The 20,318-nt window shown below is 40.3% G+C and overlaps 1 protein-coding gene across 1 annotated transcript in view; it reads left to right on the top strand.

Annotated features, from left to right (window-relative positions):
* The first annotated feature begins 16,389 nt into the window (after positions 1 to 16,389).
* RALBP1 (ralA binding protein 1) overlaps positions 16,390 to 20,318 on the top strand; it is a 59,405-nt gene continuing 55,476 nt past the window's right edge. Inside the window, exon 1 of the mRNA XM_054587358.1 lies at positions 16,390 to 16,537. The gene's annotated coding sequence lies outside the window, so the exon portion shown is untranslated. The remainder of the gene's footprint in view (positions 16,538 to 20,318) is intronic.

The following is a 20,318-nucleotide window of genomic DNA, read 5'->3' as shown; positions in this document are numbered from 1 at the left end:
TCTCTATTTCCTCATTTAGAAACTAAACAGAAAAATTATAGAAATAAACCAACTGGCATTTTCTAACCAAAAATTGCAAGCACTTAAGACAGCTGCTTTGGTCTATTTTTGATGCCATAGTGTAAAAACATTTCAATCTACATTTTTTTTTCTCATTTAAAATGTTATTGTTATAATTGATGTGAAAAAAAAGTCATGGAGTAGAACAGGGTTTGTGGACAAAATCATCACATCTCATTCCAGGCCTGCTCTCATATGCACTTGTCTATCTTTTGTTTCTCTAGTAGTTTTCTTCATAGTTCTAAATAATGTCTTCATATCACTACTTCGGATTATAAAGGTGTTATCTAACAACTCCATGCTTCAGAAGATGATTTTAACCCACACTATTGCCCTTCTCTTCTCAGTTTTGGCTATTTTATTTTTAGTTATTCTTTTTTAAACCTTTGTAACCTGAAATAATACACTTAGATTATTTCTTCTCCAATTATCAATAATTTTATACAATATTCTGTGTCTCTTCAGGATGTAACATTAGGTTTCTCTAACCTTTACATCTCAACTTAGGTTTTTTAGTCTTTCACAGATTATGTGTAGATCAATTTTCAAAGTCAAAACCCATTAAACAGTATATACATTATTATCACTATGTAGGTATTATTAACTGCATAGATTTTTTTAAATGCTAGGATTCTATTTCCTTCTGTACATGGTCAATGTCAGCACTCCAGTATTACCTGAAACAGGTGTTCCTAGAATCATAAGCCAAAAAATATTTTTCTAATACTCTAGCAATTGCTCAAAATCATGCTACCTTCTATATTGCCTCTATAAATATCTTGCACAACTTTTTGTTTTTCCCAAAGTTTCCAAGTGCCTTTATTTTACCTTGTTAAAAAAAAAAAGACAAGACTTCTTGTTACTAAGCTTCTGGGTTAGTTTTAATCTTTCTTGTATCCCATATCTTCCTTTTCTTTGGCTTTCCACTCATCTCCCTGAAATATACCTGCAAGAACTTCCTTAAAAGGAGTATATGTGAGGTACATATAATTTTTTTTGTATGTGCATAAATATTTTCATTTTGCTTTCTCATTTAATTGATTACAGGTTTACTATATGTGGTATTTTAAGTTAAAAGTCATTTAAATTATTAGATCATGATATCTTATCAATTTCTGCTTCAAAACAAATTGTCTGTTTACTTTGACATTTTCTTTTTTGCTGCTTTTTTTGTTTGTTTTACTTAATTTATTTATTTTTTCAAATACATTTGTCTCTCCCTTCCCCCTGCCACTTTCCCTTCCTCACTCCCCCCTCTCTCTCCCTCAGCTCTTCCCCTTTGGTTTTGTCCATGAGTCCTTGCTGTATGTTCCTTGACTCTTCCCTTTCCCTTCCTTTTCCCCCGTCCACCCTTCCATCCTCCCCTCTTGTCTCTGTTGGTTTCTTTTGCTTTCAGTGTTGCTGATCTTATTTATTATTATTATTATTTCAGTGTCTGCTGGTTAGGTTCCACTTATAGGTGAGATCATATGGCATTTGTCTTTCACCACCTGGCTTATTTTGCTTAGGATAATGCTCTGTAGTTCCATCTATGCTGTCGCAAAGTTTAGTAGTTCTTTTTTTCTTTCTACTGCATAGTATTCCATTCTGTAAATGTACGATAATTTTTTGATCCAATCATCCACTGATGGGTATTTATATTGCTTCCAACACTTGGCTATTGTAAATCGTGCTGCTATGAACATTGGGGTGCATAGGTTCTTCTGTATTGGCATTTTGGTATTCTTAGGGTATAGTCCCAGCAGGGGAATCACTGGATCAAAAGGCAGTTCCATTTTCAGCTTTTTGAGGAAATTCCACACTGCTTTCCACAGTGGCTGCACCAGTCTGCATTCCCACCAACAGTGGACTAGGGTTCCCTTTTCTCCACAGCCTTGCCAGCACCTGTTTGTGGATCTGTTCATGGTGGCCATTCTGACCGGTGTGAGGTGGCATCTCATTGTGGTTTTGATCTGCATTTCTCTGATGGCTAGTGATGCCGAGCATCCTTTCAAATGTCCCTGGGCCCTCTGTATCTCGTCCTTGGAAAAGCGTCTGCCCAGGTCCTTTGCCCATTTTTTGATTGGATCATTTGTCTTCTTGGAGTGGAGTCGAGTGAGTTCTTTATATATCTTGGAGATCAAACCTCTACCTGATGTATCATTAGCGAATATATTTTCCCATAGGATTGGCTCCCTTTTCATTTTGCTGATGTTTTCTTTAGCCATGCAGAAGCTTCATATTTTGATGAGGTCCCACTTGTTTATTCTTTCCTTTACGTCCCTTGCTTTAGGGGACATATCAGTGAAAAAATTGCAGCGTGGTATACCTGAGAGTTTCCTGCCAATGTTCTTCTCGAGGACTTTGATGGTGTTGCAACTTATATTTAAGTCTTTTATCCATCTTGAGTTTGTTTTTGTGTATGGTGTCAGCTGATGATCTAATTTCAATTTTTTGCATGTAGCCGTCCAGCTCTCCAACACCATTTGTTGAAGAGGCTATTATTGCTCCATTTTATGCTTCTGCCCCCCCTGTCAAATATTAGATGCCCTTATAGACCTGGGCTTATTTCTGGGCTTTCTATTCTGTTCCACTGGTCGATGGGTCTGTTCTTGTGCCAGTACCAGATTGTTTTGAGTATAGTGGCTTTGTAGTAGAGTTTGATGCCCGGTATTGTGATTCCTCCTACTTTGTGTTTCTTTCTCAAAATTGCTGTAGCTATTCGGGGTTGTTTATGGTTCGATATAAATTTTTGGAATGTCTGTTCTATTTCTGTGAAATACATCATTGGTATCTTAATAGGGATTGCGTTGAATCTATAAATTGCTTTGGGTAGTATGGATATTTTGATGATATTAATTCTTCCAATCCATGAGCACAGTATATGCTTCCATTTATTTGTGTCTTCCTTAATTTCTTTTTTCAATGTTGTATAGTTTTCTGTGTACAGGTCTTTTACCTCTTTGGTTAAATTTATGCTTAGGTACTTTATTTTTCTTCATGATATATCGAATGATATTTTTTTCTGATTTCTTCTTCTTTTATTTCATTGTTGGTGTACAAAAATGCCTTTGATTTCTGAATGTTGACTTTGTATCCTGCTGTTTTGCCAAATTCACTTATTAGCTTGAGGAGTTTTTTGGTAGAGTCTATAGGGTTCTCTATGTACACTACCATGTCATCTGCAAACAATGATAGCTTTACTTCCTCCTTTCCTATTTGGATGCCTTTTATCTCTTTCTCTTGTCTGACCGCTGTGGCTAGGACTTTCAATACGATGTTGAAAAGAAGCAGTGAGAGCAGACATCCTTATCGTGTTCCTGATCTTAGTGGGAAAGCTTTCAGTTTTTGCCCGTTGAGTATGATATTGGCTGTAGGTTTTTCATATATGGCATTTATTACATTGAGGAATGCCCCATTTATTCCTATTTTGCTAACTGTTTTGGTCATAAATGGGTGCTGTACCTTATCGAATGCTTTTTCTGCGTCTATTGAGATGATCATGTGGTTTTTGTCTTTTCCTTTATTTATGTGATGTATCACATTTACTGATTTGCATATATTGAACCATCCCTGCATCCCTGGGATGAATCCCACTTGATTGTGGTGGATAATGTTTTTAATGTATTGCTGGATGCGGTTTGCCAATATTTTGTTGCAGATTTTAGCATCTATGTTCATCAGCGAAATTGGCCTGTAGTTTTCTTTCTTTGTAGGATCTTTATCTGGTTTTGGGATCAGGGTGATGCTGGCCTCATATAAAGAGTCTGGGAGTCTTCCCTGCTCTTGGATTTTTTGGAATAGTCTGAGGACAGGGGTTAGCTCTTCCTTAAGTGTTTTGTAAAATTCTCCTGTGAAACCGTCCGGCCCTGGCCTTTTGTGTGCCAGCAGTTTCTTGATGACTGCTTCCATTTCCCCAGCTGTTATCGGTCTGTTCAAGCTTTCTGTTTCTTCCTCCTTCAGTGTTGGAAGATTATACTTTTCTAAAAATTTGTCCATTTCATCAAGATTTTCAAATTTCTTGGCATATAATTGTTCATAGTAGTCTCTGACAATCCTTTGTATTTCTGTGGTATCAGTTGTTATTTCTCCTCTTTCATTTCTGATATTATTAATTTGGGTCCTCTCCCTTTTTTCTCTTGATGAATCTGCTAAAGGCTTGTCAATTTTATTTATCTTTTCAAAGAACCAGCTTCTGGATTGGTTGATCCTCTGAATTGTTCTTTTCGTCTCTATGTCATTCAGTTCTGCTCTAATCTTGACTCTTTCCTTCCTTCTACTTGCTCTGGGATTTATTTGTTGTTGTTTCTCCAGTTCTTGACGTTGCAGTGTTAGGTCTTTTATTTGAAATGTTTCTATCTTTTTAAGGTAAGCCTGTATTGCTATGAACTTCCCTCTCAGGACCGCCTTTGCTGTGTCCCATAGGTTTTGGACTGTTGTATGTTCATTTTCATTTGTTTCCAGAAACTTTTTGATTTCTTCTCTTATCTCATTATTGACCCATTCATCGTTTAATAGTGTACTGTTCAGTCTCCATGAGTTTGCAAGTTTTTGAAGTTTCTCTTTGAGGTTGATTTCCAGTTTCAAGGCCTGTGGTCCGAGAAAAAGTTTGGTGTTATTTCAATTTTCCTGAATTTGCTGAGGTTTGCTTTGTGTCCTATCATGAGGTCTATCTTTGAAAAATTGCCATGAGCATTTGAAAAGAATGTGTATTTTTCTTCTTTGGGATGTAAGGTTCTATATATGTCAGTTAAGTCTCTTTGATTCAGTGTGTCATTCAGCGCCACAATATGTTTATTAATGTTTTGTTTGGAAGATCTGTCCATTTTTGACAGTGGGGTGTTGAAATCCCCTACTATCAGTGTGTTGCTGTCTATATCTTTTTTTGAAGTCATCCAACAATTTCCTTATAAACTTGGGGGTTCCTATATTGGGAGCATATAAGTTTACAATGTTGATGTCTTCTTGATAGATTCTTCCTTTAAGTATGATAAAGTGCCCCTCTGGGTCTCTCTTTATGGCCTTTGTTTTGAAATCGACTTTGTCTGATACAAGTATGGCAACGCCAGCCTTTTTCTCATGACCATTTGCTTGGAATATTTTTTTCCATCCCTTTACTTTCAATCTGTGTAGGTCTCTTGCTCTGAGGTGGGTCTCTTGTAGGCAGCATATGTGTGGGTCATGTTTTCTTATCCATTCAGCTATCCTGTGTCTTTTGATTGGGGCATTTAGTCCATTTACATTGAGAGTTATTACTGATAGAAACCTATTTTTTCATTTTTTCTCTCTACCTGTGTTTTTCTCTTTCTCACTTTTTTCTTTCCTTTTCTTAAACCAGTCCCTTTAGCACATCTTGCGGTGCTAGTTTGGTGGAGATGTATTCTTTTAGCATTCTTTTGTCTGGGAAACTCCTTATTTCCCCTTCTATTTTAATTGAGAGCCTTGCTGGGTAGAGCAGCCTTGGTTGTAGGCCCTTGCTTTTCAATACTTGGAATATTTCTCGCCATTCCCTTCTGGCTTGCAGTGTTTCTGTTGAGAAGTCAGCTCCTAGCCATATCTGCGTCCTTTGTATGTTACTCCCTGTTTCCCCCTTGCTGACTTGAGGATTCTCTCTTTGTCTTTGATAGTTGCCATTTTAATGACGATGTGTCTTGGAGTGGGCCTCCGTGGGTCCCTCTTGAGTGGGACCCTCTGTGCCTCCTGAATCCGTGAGACCTTTTCTATATTATGTGGATATTATTGCATTTCAGGTTGTCCTGCATTTCCCTAAATGCCACCTTATCCTTTTTGATTCACTTTTCCATTTCTTTTTCTTTCTGGGAGCTTTTTCTACCTTGTCCTCCTACTCACTGATCGGATCCTCGGCTTCTTCCAGCCTGCTTTGGATTCCTTCTACTGTGTTCTTCAATTCAGAAATGGTATTCTTCATATCCTCTTGTGTCTTCTTGATAGTTTCTATGTCCTTTTCCAGGTTGATATAGTTTGCTGTAAGATCCTGATAGTTTCTCTGCAGTTTCTCAAAGTTATCTTTGAGCTGGCTGAGCTCATTGAGCTTCTTCAGAGCCATTGTTTTGAATTCGATATCTTATAGTTCCCTTGCCTCTCTTTCATTTACCTCTCTCTGTGGGGATTTCCCTTTTCCATTCATTTGGGGGAACTCCTTTTTCTTTCCATTTTTGTGAGAGTATGTATTAATTAATTAATTAATTAATTAATTTTATGCTTCCGCTTCAATTGATCCGTCTAGATTTCCTGACTTTGTGGATTAAACTTCTATGGTAGTAGGCAGGTCTTTCTATTTATTTATTTATTTGTTTGTTTGTTTGTTTATTCTTTACTTTTCTTTCTGGGTCTGCCTCTGATGATGTCAGGTGTTGACCCTCTCTGACCTTGGGTCGTTTTTTTGAGCCTTCCTGGAATCTACTGTCTGTGCCTAGCCCCTGCTTTGGGCAGCTCTGTGACCCCTTTGGCCAGGGATCCAGTATTTCTGTAGATCGCTCTGCATTCTCACGTCTGTTCTCTAAGGGCGCTCTCCCCGCCTCGGGACCAGCGTACTCACCAGACCTTGGGCTTGCCTAGCGCCAGCGCACACCCTGGCACTGGTCAGTTTAGGGTTTTCTATTGTGTGCTTTCCTCGCTTTTGGCTCTTTGGGGGCCTGCCCTTGCAAACTGGAGACTACAGGAATGGGAAGAAGTCAGCTCCAGGACTCTCCGGTTAAGCCTGTCTCCAGAGTCTCCCTAAGGGTCTTTGGGCAGCTCTGTGGATCCACTTCAGCCAGGGATCCACTATTTCTGTGGATTGCTCTGCACTCTCACGCAGGCTCCTTGAGCACGATTGCGGTGGGCGAGCCTGCACCCCGGCCCAGCATACTCCCCCGACCTTGTGCGCTGGCCTGTCTCCTGGTCCGCGCCCCTGGTACTGGTCAGTTTAGGGCCTTCTATTGTGTGCTTTCCTCACTTTTGGCTGTTCGGGGGAGTGGCCTGCCTGCGCAAAATGGAAACTTCAGAAATGGGAAGAAGTCAGCTCCGGGACTCTGTGGTTAATCCTGTCTACAGTCTCCCGAAGGGTCTCTGGACAGCTCTGTGACCCCTTTGGCTAGGGATCCTCTATTTCTTCCAGCCTGTCTGCACTCAGCCCCTAGTCCACAAGCCCACAAGCTGTGTGCTGAGCGTGCAAAAGGTAGGTTAATTGATTCTCTTATGTATGGGCGAGGTGGTAGCTGCAGAGTGGGAGGGGAGTTATGACTGGGGCTCTGCTGGCCACCGTCTCTGTTCTCTTCACAAAGTTTTCCTCACCAATCTTTCCTCAGGCACCAGCCCACCCTCCTGCCACCTCTACCCAGAGATCAAGGAAAGCAGCTACCACTGCAAATTTTTGCGTTGCCCCTTTAAATGTCTCTTTGCATCTCCAGCCACCTGTCTCTGGCAGAGAGCCCCCCCTAAGCTTTTCGGGGTTGCGTTTTGTCTGTGTTTTCCTAATTTCAGCTGCTGTAGTCTGGGGTCCCTGTTTATGGTTCAGACCCTGTTCTCAGGGGGATCTAACTGGCCATTTCAATGTCCCTCTGGTGCTGGTGCCCATGGGCGCCCAGCCCACCCTCTTGAGCCTCTACTGTACTTCTCTCCCGTTGGGATGTGTGAGAGTCGAATCCACTGTCCGCAGCTCCAAGGCTCCTCTCCCTCTATCGTTCCGTTGTTTTCCAAGTGATTTCTCCACTATTTAGTCGCAATTCCAGTTTGGTCTTGGGAGGAGGTCAGCGTGACTCCCATTCACTCCTCTGCCATCTTATCCTCCTGATCGCTGCTTATTTTCTTATATGCCTGGGAATCCTTTGTTCATATATATACTCTGGAAAACTACTGTTCATAAAAGTACCGTTCATGAAGGGTTGCCATGGAATACAAGATAGTAGCAGAGACTTTTGGTGGTCAAGTCAATTTTTCATTAATAAGTTTTTCTGACAGAAAAACTACTATTAAAACTAATGTACTGGAACCTTCATAGCCAAGAGGTCACAAATTTTTATACCTGCATATCAATACATTCTTTAGGTAGTAAAAGTGATAAACTTGCCAATGCATCAAAATCCCCAGAAACTTTCAAGATAAAAAAAAGAAGAATTTCATGAGGATGTATGTTTCATTCATTAATAAGATAAATATAATAACTGAAAAGTCTGCTACTTAAAACATGAGGTAAATGAATTCTTGTTTTCATGATAGAATTTCTTTTATTTTTTAGTGTCATAAAATCTTTTCTTATTTTTTATTTTTATTGTTTTGATTTAATCTTTATTTTATTTTTCCCATTACTATTTAGTCCCCCAAAACAACTCCTCCCTCCAGCGATAACCACAGTGTTGTCCATGTCCCATGTCCTCTTCCATTTTGCTCAATCCCTCTGTCCCCAAACCTCCCCCCGCCAGCTGTCATCCTGCCCTCTGTGAGTCTGTCCCCATATTCCTTGCTAGTTCAGCTTGTTCATTAGATTCCACATATTAGTGAAATCATATGGTATTTGTCTTTCTTTGACTACTTATTTCATTTAGCTGAATGTTCTCTAGGTTCATCCATACTGTCACAAAAGGTAAAATTTTCTTCTTTTTACAGCTGAGTAGTATTCTACTCTATAAATGTCTCACAGTTGTTTTATCCACTCATTTACTGATGGACATTTGGATTGCTTCTATATCATGACTGTTGTAAATAACTCTGCATTGGACATAGGGGTGCTTATGTTATTTTGAATTAGTGTTTTGTGTTCCTTTGATTATATTCCCAGAAGTGGAATTGCTGGGTTGAAAGGCAGATTCATTTTTAAATTTGTGAGGTATTTCCATATTGCTTTCCACAGTGGCTACACCAGTCTGCATTCCCACCAGCACTGCACTAGGGTTCCCCTTTCTCCACATCCTTGCCAGTACTTGTTTGTTGATTTATTGATGATCGTTATTCTGACAGGCATGAAATGGTATCTCATCATGGTTATAATTTGCCTTTCTCTGATGATTAGTGATGTTGTGCATGTTTTCATATGTCTATTGGACATTTGTTGCCCTCTTTTGAGAAGTGTCTATTCAGGTCCTTTGCCCATTTTTAAATTATTTTTTGTGTTGAGTGTTGTACATTCTTTATAGATTTTGGATATTAACCCCTTATCAGATGTGTCAGCGAATATGTTCTCCCATCCTGTGGCTTGTCTTTTTATTTTGTTGATTTCTCTTGCTGTGCAAAAACTTTGTAATTTGATGTAGTCTCACTTATTTATTTTAATCTTTGGTTTCCCTGTGTGGGGAGATATAGCTGATTAAATACTGGTACAAGCAATGACCAAGATTTTGCTGCCTAAGTATTCTTCTAGGATTTTTATGATTTGGGGTCTAATGTTTTAAGTCTTTGATCCATTTTGAATTTATTCTTATGTGTGGCCTTGTTTCATTTTTCTGCATGTATCTGTCCAATTTTCCCAACACCATTTATTGAAGAACCCATTGTATGTGCTTGTTTTCTATGTCAAATATTAATTGACTAAAAAGGTGTGGCTTTATTTCTGGGCTTTCTATTCTATTCCATTGATCTATGTGATCACTCTGCAGGGCTTCTGCTGGGCTTGTCTGTGTGCAGAAAGAACCAGGCTGTGCACTATGGCTGGCTTTTCTCAGCTTCAGGCCCTGGGGATGGTCAGCTGAAGCCTCATAGAGTGCCTGAAGATCCACATTAGTTGTTAAACTAATCGGTATACAGCTTCAAGCTATAATCAGCAGCAGGGCTTAAGCTTCACAGGGCTCTTGCTTTCCCTAAGGCTGATGCCATTCGGAGAGGAGTGCTCTGCCTGAGTAAGATGTTTTCTGCAGTATGAGGAATGACTCAGCATAGGGAACCTATAGGCTGTTTCTTCACATATCTCCACAGGGCTACCACTCCCAGACTCTCCTCAAGCATCTATAGTTCACTCTGCCCTCCCTCTGCTGGAGCAATCAGAGAAAGTGGCTGCAAACAAAATTTGGTATGTTTGCCCTTTTAGAGGCTCTCTGAATCTCCAGCCTTATCTCCCTGGCAGACAGAAACACTGCTGTTTTTCACAGCTGGATGATACCTGGCTTCTTTTCTGGCTTGGGTGCTGTATTCTGGGGAGCCTAGCTTGGGGTTCAGACCCCCACTTCTTGGGTTGAATCTCCCGGTCACTGAAATATCCCTCCATAATATCAGCTGCCACCCATGGGAACCCAGCCAGCTCTCCCATACCTCCTTCTCGCTCCCTACTAGTCTTGTTGTGGTAAAGTGGTTTCTTCTGACTGTCTGTGATTATAAGGCTTCTCTCCAGCTATTCTTCAGTTGATTATTGAGGATGATTTCCCTAGAATTTAGTTTTAATTCCAGATTGGTGCCAGGAGAAGGTTGGTGTAGCTTCCACTTACTCCCCTGCCATCTTTATTCTCTCTCATAATAGAAATTTTAAAGTGAAAAAATATATTAAGCAACTTTAGTAAATAACAAGTTTTAAAATAGTATAAAATGATTTAAAAATTTATACTGTCATTGTATATCCTAATTTTTGTATCTAGATCAGCTTGTTAGTAAGACAACTTAATTGTTTGTATATTTGATATTAATTATAGATTTTAAATATTAGCCTATTAAATCTCTCATTATTTTCAGAAAATTCAACTATTAACCTTTCAAAAGTACATGTTTAATTCCTAATAGTTCTTCAAAGTTTTTTCATAATTTTACTTTTCTATTTTTGGTTACTAATGAACACAGTCTCTAGTTAGAAATGTTATTTAAGTAAGAGATTCAAATATATATTTAATAACTAGGTAAGCATCAACAACATAATGACTACTTTACTTGTTCTTTAATTTTTTTACTTCTTACTCTTTCTAGTGCATGACTATTCTAATCAGGCTGTTTTAATCACTGTAATCAGAATATAATAACATTTTTTAAAAAGAAAATGTTATAATTTAAATTCATGACATAAATTTTACCATTCCCCATAAACAATTAAACAAAGCATTGTCTTTACAACATATGATGGATATAGAAATAACTTTGCTACACTATATGGATGCCTGTAAGGTAAAAATTTTTTCTGAATCAGCTTTATAGTTTATTTAATTCTGGAAAATTTTTAGGCTTAGAATGAATTGAGGGAGAACAGTATTAATTTACTTTCAACAAATAAGTCAACATGATAATCCATTCAATTTTTCTTCTATATTTAGTCAGTGGTGGTGCTAGAAAAAGAAAATCTATAAATTGAGTGAGCTCAACTACCACAAAAACTTATCCTGCTTTCTTTTGAGAAGGGGATTTGACGAGCTATAGCAAAAACTCAGAAGGAATGGGGAAGTTTAGAGATAATGCTATCTCAACTTCATCAAGAAAAAGAGAGAAAAAAGAATTTGGCAGAGGTATAGACACACACAATAAATCATTTCCCAGTACCCCCTCACTCCACCAAACTTTAAATCATATCATTTAGTATGGCGTCATTATTAATTTGACTGATTGCAAAGGACATCCAGACACAATGATAATTCAAATGTAAATATAAACTGCATTCTAGTATTAACTATAAATTATTTGGTATAACCTGGGATTTGTATAAATATAAGGTTAAATCCAGGCAGACTGCCTCTAGAATCTATGCGCTTAACCACTATGTGACATATTTATTTAACTGTAAATAAATATATATTTAACTAAATGCACAGTGCTTATCACAGAATAATCAGTCCATGCATATCAGATGTTACTGTTTGAAGCAGAGGAAGAAGACATACACAGTTGCCAAGCATACCATCCAAGAATATAAACTTAGTGATGTGTTTGTTACCACATGGAGAGCTCATACCAGAAAACAAAGCCAACACAAAAAAGGAAGAACCAAAAGATGGTAAGAGAGAAACCTGAGGAAGCATTTAATGCCCAAGAACCAGCTGTGCCTGGAGTCAGTATCTTGGCGTTCTTGGTTATGTGTGCCAATAAATTCTCCTTTTTTGTTTATGCAAAATTGAATTGAATCTGTTACTTGCTACTGAAAGAGTTTTGACAACCTTATTGCACAAAAATTTATTAAACTTCTATTATGTAGTCATTCTATCAGTAGTCAGAGTTAGAAATGGTGAAAAAAAATGGTGAACATGCATACAATTATTTTTTTTCTTGGATATTCTTCCACAATGCTAGCCAACTACCTGAGAGAGCTGATTCAGCAAAAGGTTTCACTTCATGGTAACTTACAGATCTTTGGAGGCTAAAAATCATTCCTTCAGGAGCCAAGAAGATTCAAGAGTTCTTGTCATAAATTAAAAATAAATGACCACGAATTCTTTGTGGAGTCTATTTCTATATCCTTGTGTGGGAACTGTCCCGCTTGGTTTTAGGGACTATAGCCTCGCCAACAGGTGAGAAGGCCCCAAGGCTGGAGCTGAGCAAGGAGGCCTTGGGAAAATAGGCCACCTAGGAGACAAAATCTGTCCCCCTGGATGTCCCTCACATCACCCTGCTTGGCCCCAGAGGATGGCTGATTAGTCAATGACGGATAAGACCCCCTGATGGCAAGGGCAACTGAAGACAGGCACAGTCACATAGGGGCTATCAGGGAACACGGAGAAGGGGCAGAAAACCCTCACGCCTTGTCTTGTCATGGCCTGAGTCCTCCTTCTATCCAAAAGAAGTCTCCTTATCTCTTGGCTGCTCTGCCTGGCCACCTGACTGGGTCAGTGAAACAACACTAAAGGCAGGTACAGCCATGAACTGGATCAGGCAGTTCCTGGGGACAATTAGGCCTGGAAAAGAAATGCATTAAATCCTGTGAAACTTTGCTAAGAATGCCCTCAAAGTTAATGAGTTCTGATGTTTGGGATCCAGCAGAGAATGTGATCAGTTTCCCAGGTTTCAGGGTAGAATGGGCGCCACCCCATCTACCAGACCCTGATTTGAAGCAAATCTCTGTGTTATTCAATTGTTATCTACAATCTCTATCTGTTTTCTGTAAACATAGCCTTTTGACATTGATTGATGAGCTTTGCATGCTTGCTGTATACCCCTGTGCATATCCTTCTCAATAAAAGCCACTTCAAGAGAAGGGCTTGGGGCATTCTCCACTAGAGGGGAATAGCCACCCCCTTTCCCTGGCAGACTGAGAAGTGTCTGGAATGACTTATTTTCACCATCCGTAGTGACCAGGGGGGACTTTGAGGGATGGGGTATCCCCCTCAGCTGGTGCCCAAACAGGGGCTTGGCATGTGACTTGCTTTGGCTAATGTCACATTATAACTGATATTCACTTGAAATTTTGTGTGTAGAACAATGATTTTCAACCTTTTTCATTTCATGGCACACATAAAGTAATTACCAAAACTCTACAACACACACAAAAACATATATTTTTTGCCGATTTGACCAAAAAAGGTATAATTTTGTTTTGTTCATGCCAGGGAACTATTGTGTTGGCTGTTGTCATATTTTTATTTGATAATCTAAGGGAAAAGAGATCAGTGCCCCTGACTAAATAGTTAGGTATTGCATATTTTAACAATTCTTGTGACACACCAATGTGTCTCTTGCAGCACACTGGTTGAAAATTACTGGTGTAGAGGAATTGTTAACCATGTCACATAACCATGTGAAAGTCTCTTCCACAGTTTATTTTTAAGTTGGAACTTGGATTAGTCAGGACCTTCCAATGTCATGTGAAAGAAATCCAACTAAATTGGTTAGGATTTTGAGAGTTTTGAGTCAGAATATCCCTAAAACAAACTAGCTTAAACAATACAGAACATTTATGGTTCACAATTCTAAGTAGCATTCACATTAGTTTATAGGTCAAATAGGCGAAGTCTGGTACTGCAGCTCTAATGTTGCCACCAAGTATAAGATTCTCCTTTCCAGCACTCATTTGACAGTATCGACTTCATCTTCAAGCTCTCTATTGGTGCTTTTCCCTTAAGCCCATTCCCTTCATGCTTTCCTCTTCTATGAGCAAAATGGTTGCGACATTTTCAGACTTCATATACTTATACCATAGCAGAAAAACAAGGATGCTACAGTTTACTGTAAGCCTCATCTCAAGTCTCTGTGGGGCTCATTGGTTCTGATTGGGTTACATGACCATCTCTGAAACTCTCAGCCACTAGACTGTATGGTTATGCTGCATAGCTTCTATGGGAGGAATGAATGCTCAAGAAGCAACCAACAAATATGTTCTATAACCACACAAATTAGTCCTAGATAATAATAAATAAATAAATGTTACCAGCTCACACAGCTAGGCTCACATGCTCAAAGCACTTAAAAAAGAGATAGCAGTCATGGTTTCTGAAGCTGAAACCAGTTTTCACGCTGCTAGCTCTTGGTTTTTCTCCCTTTCCATCCCCCAAACCGCACCCCCTTCATTCATTCCTACTGTAGACAGGCCCCTTTATGTTGCGAAGAACATGGCCAGCAGCAATTGCCTCAGTGAAAAATCTTTTTCCCCCTTCCATGTCTATGTCCATATAGCAATTTCAAGCAAGGGCTCGAAAAATGCCCCAACTTGAGTCAGTGCCTACTTTTTGGTGGAAAGTGTTGCCAAAGGTAAAAATTATTGTAATTGTCATGGTAACACACTCATCTTAGTAGTCAGGGGACACTGTTTTATTGCCAGAGGGAAAATAGGAAAGCTTTTCAAGCAGTCAGGAAACAGTGACTACCCACAGACCATCTTGGTGTCTAATTGTGGGAGGCTCTTGAATGTCAGGCTGAGGGGGCTGAACTTTACTGGGTGGAAAATGCAGAGTGCAAGGGAGAGACCTATTGTCAGATTTGAGGGAAGCTGATCTGAGCGGTACAGTGCAAGATGGATTACAGAGGTCAATCCAAATATGTAATCAGGTTCTAAAGAGAGTATTGAACGTAGGTTTGAAAGTGATTGGGAAGGACCAACTATCCCAAATCATGGAAGAGATTGGTAAAGACCATCTATTCCAAATCATATTCCCCTAGTAAGCAGCCAAATTTAAAAGAACACTTCAAAATGCCCCTGATTTCCAGCGATTTTCAACCTTTTCCCTCTTATGGCACACATAAGCTAATTACTAACATTCTGAGGCACACCCCCCAAAATATTTTTTGCTCATCTGCCAAAAAAATGGTATAATTTTGATTTATTCACTCCAGGCGGCTATTATTGTGCCCCTGACTAAATAGTTGGGTATTGCATTTAAAAAATTCTTGTGGCACACCAATTGAAAATTGATGCTTTAAGAACTTGTGAAGGATTTCTGGAGGAACTCCAGTTCTATTTGCAAGCTAAATATTCACTGCGCAGTTCTAAGCTCTAATTCAGGTGTTTCTTTGAACATATTGAACCAAAGAAGGCGGTGGAAGACAGTAGTCCTGCTGTTCAGCAAGAACGAAGGGCTGACCCTTGTCAACACCGAGTTTAGGAATTCTGAGCACAGGCCAGACAGAGTGTCCTATAAGTCTTTCCTCAGAGGCCCAAAGCAGTTTCTTTAACCAAAACCCTCAGAGCAGGAGTCCTGACCCTTAAGCCAAAGGTGCCCCACCCAGCCGAGGCCGGGAAAGACGTCCCACCCGGTTACAGCCTGGTCCGGCCTCCTAGGCTAGTTTGACTGGTTAGGTTGATTGAAGACCTGCTGGCACAGAAGGACTCAACTTTGGTCGTTGGGGAACAGGATGGCCAGCGCGTCAAAAGGAAAGGTATTTCCTTTCTCAACACCACTGCAGACGCAGCCCACAAACCATCTTCGCTGTTGTTTGGGAAGAGTGAGAAGTAATGGGATAAGATGACTTGGATTTAAATTTGGGTGATTGAATACATAATGGTAAAAGTATACTGCGACTTATGGAAGAGATTCAAATTTGGGGAGGAACAGAATTTTGCTTTAGGATATATTGAGCGGAAGTTATCTATGAAACATTCAAGTGGAAACAACTGCTGCAGAGATGGGCGTGTGGGTTTGGATATGTGCTGCGGGAAGGGTAGGTCCCACCCCGTCCTCCTAGACCAAGAACTGCGCAGGCGTTCGCAGAGCTACAGCGCCGCGGGTTCTCTCGCGCTCCCTCAGTCTCCTCAGCTAACTTCTGGGCCGTAGAAAGCCCGGTTCTTCCTGGATGTTGTAGTGTGCTTCCTCATCCAAGAGCCCTCCTGTGGACTGGGCGCTGGGTTTCGAGAACTACGCATCCCAGCGTACCCCGCGCGAGAGCACCGAGGGTTTGCCCTTGCCAACCTTAGCCGTCAGTGCAGAGTGGAGGACCCGGGAAGCCGGCAGCCGCGGGAGGAGGGAATGCGCTTGCGCTCTGGGCCGGCTCGTCCTGTTCCGTCCCAATCACTGTAAACAGGCGGACGCTGGGGCGGGGTGAGAATGGGGCGCCCGAGGCCGGCCAGGGGCGCAGTGCAGGAGGCAGCTACGGTGGCTGCGGCGGCAGCGTGAGCGCGAGGAGGCGGTGGCTGAGGCTAGGGTGGGCGGTCGCGCGGCGGCAGGCACAGGTTAGTGAGGGGCAGCGTTGGCGTGCGGGGGGTCGCAGTGATGCCTTCGTCCCGTGCCCGGGGAAGTTCTCTCCGCACCCGCCTCGCGGCCGTGTCTGTCAGGCAGCCTGCAGGGCTGGACGCTTGCTGCGCGCGGGGCTGGAGTTGGGGGTGGGGGGCGTGGCTGCCCCTAGTGCGGGTTCATCCCGGGCAGGCTCTTACTCACTTCTCGCCCTCTTTGCTGTGCGTTCCTCCCACTTGCCCGCCGGGCCTCACTCATGGCAGCCGCATTTGTAATTAGGTGAACTCGGGGTCTGGAGGAGAGTCAGGAGCCGAACGCTTCCCCCCTTGGAGCTCCAGGCCTCAGGGCAGCTCTTGGGCACTTCGAAACGGAAGAGAGGGGACTCAGTCTTTTATATAATCATACTATTTTCTAACAGCACCCGGAATATTGACCCATCTCCATTGCTTGTTAAGTGGGCTAGGAAAAGGCTTTTGATGTTTCCTTTGGGCGTATTTGGGTGCTCCGGTCCTTAGTTCAGGTTTCAGTGGCAATGGAGGGACAGATCTGGGATTGAGAATTACTATCACAGCTGATTTTTCAAGTGTGCTTGTGTTGTTATGGAGGTCGGTTGTTTTTTAGGGTTTATCATTATGAGAGTGAAACAGGTATTACAAAATACTACATACCTTAGTTTTACCTGAAGTAATTGAAGTAATTATGCTGTTTCAAGTTTGGGGATTCATTACTACAGAGCCTTCCCCTTGATCAAGCATCATTATTTCCCTGGGGCCTAATAGAATTTTTGAAGATAATTAAAATGTTAATTCGAGATAGCTTGAATGTGCATGTAGAAGAAGTACAGTCGTTTGGACGTTGAGTTAACACGCCATCTAACCTCATTAGAAAAGCTTTCACTTAATTTTTGGTTTGCGGAGTGGACATGTGCAATGCCGGATCACTTTGAGTAGCATTCCATCTTGCTTGCCAGTTCGTCACAAAATATTTAAGTGGATGGACTCGCTTTTGGTTTGATGATGATGGAGGTAGCACTTCTAAATGGGACCGTGAATGAGAAAGTTAACCTCATTTTTTTGCCTTTTGAGTTATCTTAGTGACTTGATAATTCCTTTCTGAGTATTTTCCTGAAGATCAGTAATTTCTGTCAGCTGTATTGGTAGTTAGAAGTCAGTGGTGTGGTTCCCACTTTTCAAAGTGACACACAGATTGAAGTGGGGTAGGCTAATTTAACAGTTGATGGTTGAGAATTATTTAAACAAGTTATCTTCAAGCAGTGTGACATAACTTTAAATGCTGTCTCTTCAAAATAGATTTCTCACTTTAGATCTTTCATTTTTTCCCCCTAATTTAGAAAATTGAAGTGGTATTAGAAAATGCATGTTAACTTTAATTCGTATTGTTGTATTTGCACCATCATTTGGTTGGCCAGGAATGATTGGGCCCTGAACGTAATCCATGAGTATGTTCGTTTTTGAAAGAAAAATCCCAGTAGAAACTTATGTTAGTATATGGGGAGAGAATAAGGGAAAATGTGGATTATAGGTGAATTATTGTGTAGCAGGCACTGTGCTAGGTGAAGAGGACTAACACATGGATAAGGCAGTGCCCCTGCTTTCAGGGTGGTAAGACTTTCTCTCTTACTTGAATTGTCAACAAGTACAATATGTTTTTAAGATTGCTCTGATTGCAGACAGTATGGGGGTACAGTGAGTGTAGAAAGGAGAAGGAGTTAATGGTCAGTTTCTTAAGGGAAGAGGGATTGGGGAAGGGGCAGTAGTAAGGAAAAATATATATAGGAGGGTATAAAAACGGTAAGTATATAGGCATAGAACGTATGGACATTTAGGTAGAAGGAATAATGTGAATAAAAGCACAGGAGTCTAAACTTACACATAATGAGTTGTAGGATCTACAAGTATAGCTTGTGAGTATAGGGTGGTGGTAAGACATGAAACTGGGCCGGTAGGCAGAGACCCAATTATGGATAGTGTTGTATACCATCGAAGTGATTTCTACTTTACCTGGTAAGCAAATATCCGGAGACAAGATAAACAAGAGAGGCCTAAGCTAGCCCCATCCATTTTAACTCCCTGCTGTGTGTTAAGCATTATATCAGGTTCTTTATACTATATGTCCTTAAACTCAGAGAAGGCTTAGGCATGACTGAGGAAGAAAATTGAAAAAAAGGAATGTAAGACAGGAAACTTGGACATGATGAGAGCATGGTATATTTTTAAGAATCGGAAGTTACTTTCTACAGCTGTAGCATTGGGTTTATTATAAGCATTGGGTTTATGCTAAGTAGCAGAAGATGAGGTTGCCCTCAAGTATTGCATACCATTTTAAGGGTTCCGGAGTTTTATTTTTTTTTTCCCTATAGATGATAATAGAATTTATGGATTTTAATCAGGAAAGGGTCATGATAAAATTTTATTTTAGAAATATCATTTTGTTATTGTGGAGCATAAATTTCAGAAAAGACAGAGGGAATATAAGGCAGGATGCAGAAAGCCTGGTTAGGAGTTTTTATAATCATTGAGGTGACAGATAAGGGCCTAAACAAAGGTAGTGTCAGTGGAGACACAGAGGAGAAGGTTAATACCCCAAATATTAAAAGGTACTGGGTTGGTCGAAAAGTTTGTTTGGTTTTTTTCTGTAATATGGCTGTAGTAGAGCTTAGTTGTCTTTAACTTCATTTGAAACAATTTTGTTAGATTATATTGTTGCAGCTGTCATATCAGTGTGCTAAAAAATATCAAGATTGGTGAATTTTTGTGTAGCTATTTTCATATTGAAAATGGAAGAAAATGTGCAACATTTTCAGCATATTGTGCTTTATTATTTCAAGAAAGGTAAAGATGCAACTGAAACACACAGACATAGATTTGTGCAGTGTATGGAGAAGGTGCTGTGACTAATCGAACGTGTCAAAAGTGGTTCGTGAGGTTTTGTGCTGGAGATTTCTCGCAGGATGGTGCTCCATGGTCAGGTAGACCAGTTGAAGTTGATAGCGATCAAATTAAGACATTGAGAACAATCAATGGGAGATAGTTGATGTACTCAAAATATCCAAATCAGTGAAGTTATTGGTGAAAATAAAAAAAGTGTTTTTTATTTTACAAAAAACACACAGAAATCATATGGACTTTTGGGCCAACCTAAATAGAATACGTAGGATTCAGTAACAGTCAGATCTGGGGAGTGAGAGATAATAGGATAAGATGACTTGTATTTTAATTTCGGTCATTTAATAAACAATGGTAAAGTATACTGAGAGAATTCTGGAAGAGGTCCAAATTTGGGGAACATAAAAAGCCAAAGTTCATTTATAAAAAAATTGTGTATTTATTCTTACATGTTTAAACTTCAGTCACCTTCAAAGTACTCTCCATTTGATACAATACACCTGTCAAGACTTTTTTTCTCTGCTCAAAACAGTTTTTGAATTAGTTGATTTTGATGCCTCTTAGTGCTTCAGCAAAACATTTCTCTTTGAGGACTTTGTTTCATCAGGGAAACAAAGTTGCTTGGGGTAAGATTGGGTGAAAAGGGAGGGAAGGGCATGGGTGTGATGCTCTTTTTGGTCAAAAACTACTGAACACTCTGCTTGGTATGAGCAGGTGCAGTTGTAAATCACGCATCATGAAATGGGTAAATGCATTTAAAGAGTCTTAAAAAAATTTTGCTGAAGCCGAACACAGCCTCTCACAACAATGTTAACTGGTACACTGATGGAGATGAGTTCCTAGAACACTCACCTACTGGCAGAAGCCAGTACTA

The sequence above is a fragment of the Pteronotus mesoamericanus genome, unplaced genomic scaffold (genome assembly GCF_021234165.1).
Source record: "Pteronotus mesoamericanus isolate MK-2021 breed Mesoamerican mustached bat unplaced genomic scaffold, CSHL_Meso_final scaffold_118, whole genome shotgun sequence".
Classification (NCBI taxonomy): Eukaryota; Metazoa; Chordata; class Mammalia; order Chiroptera; family Mormoopidae; genus Pteronotus; species Pteronotus mesoamericanus.
This window is presented reverse-complemented; position numbering and strand designations above follow the sequence as displayed.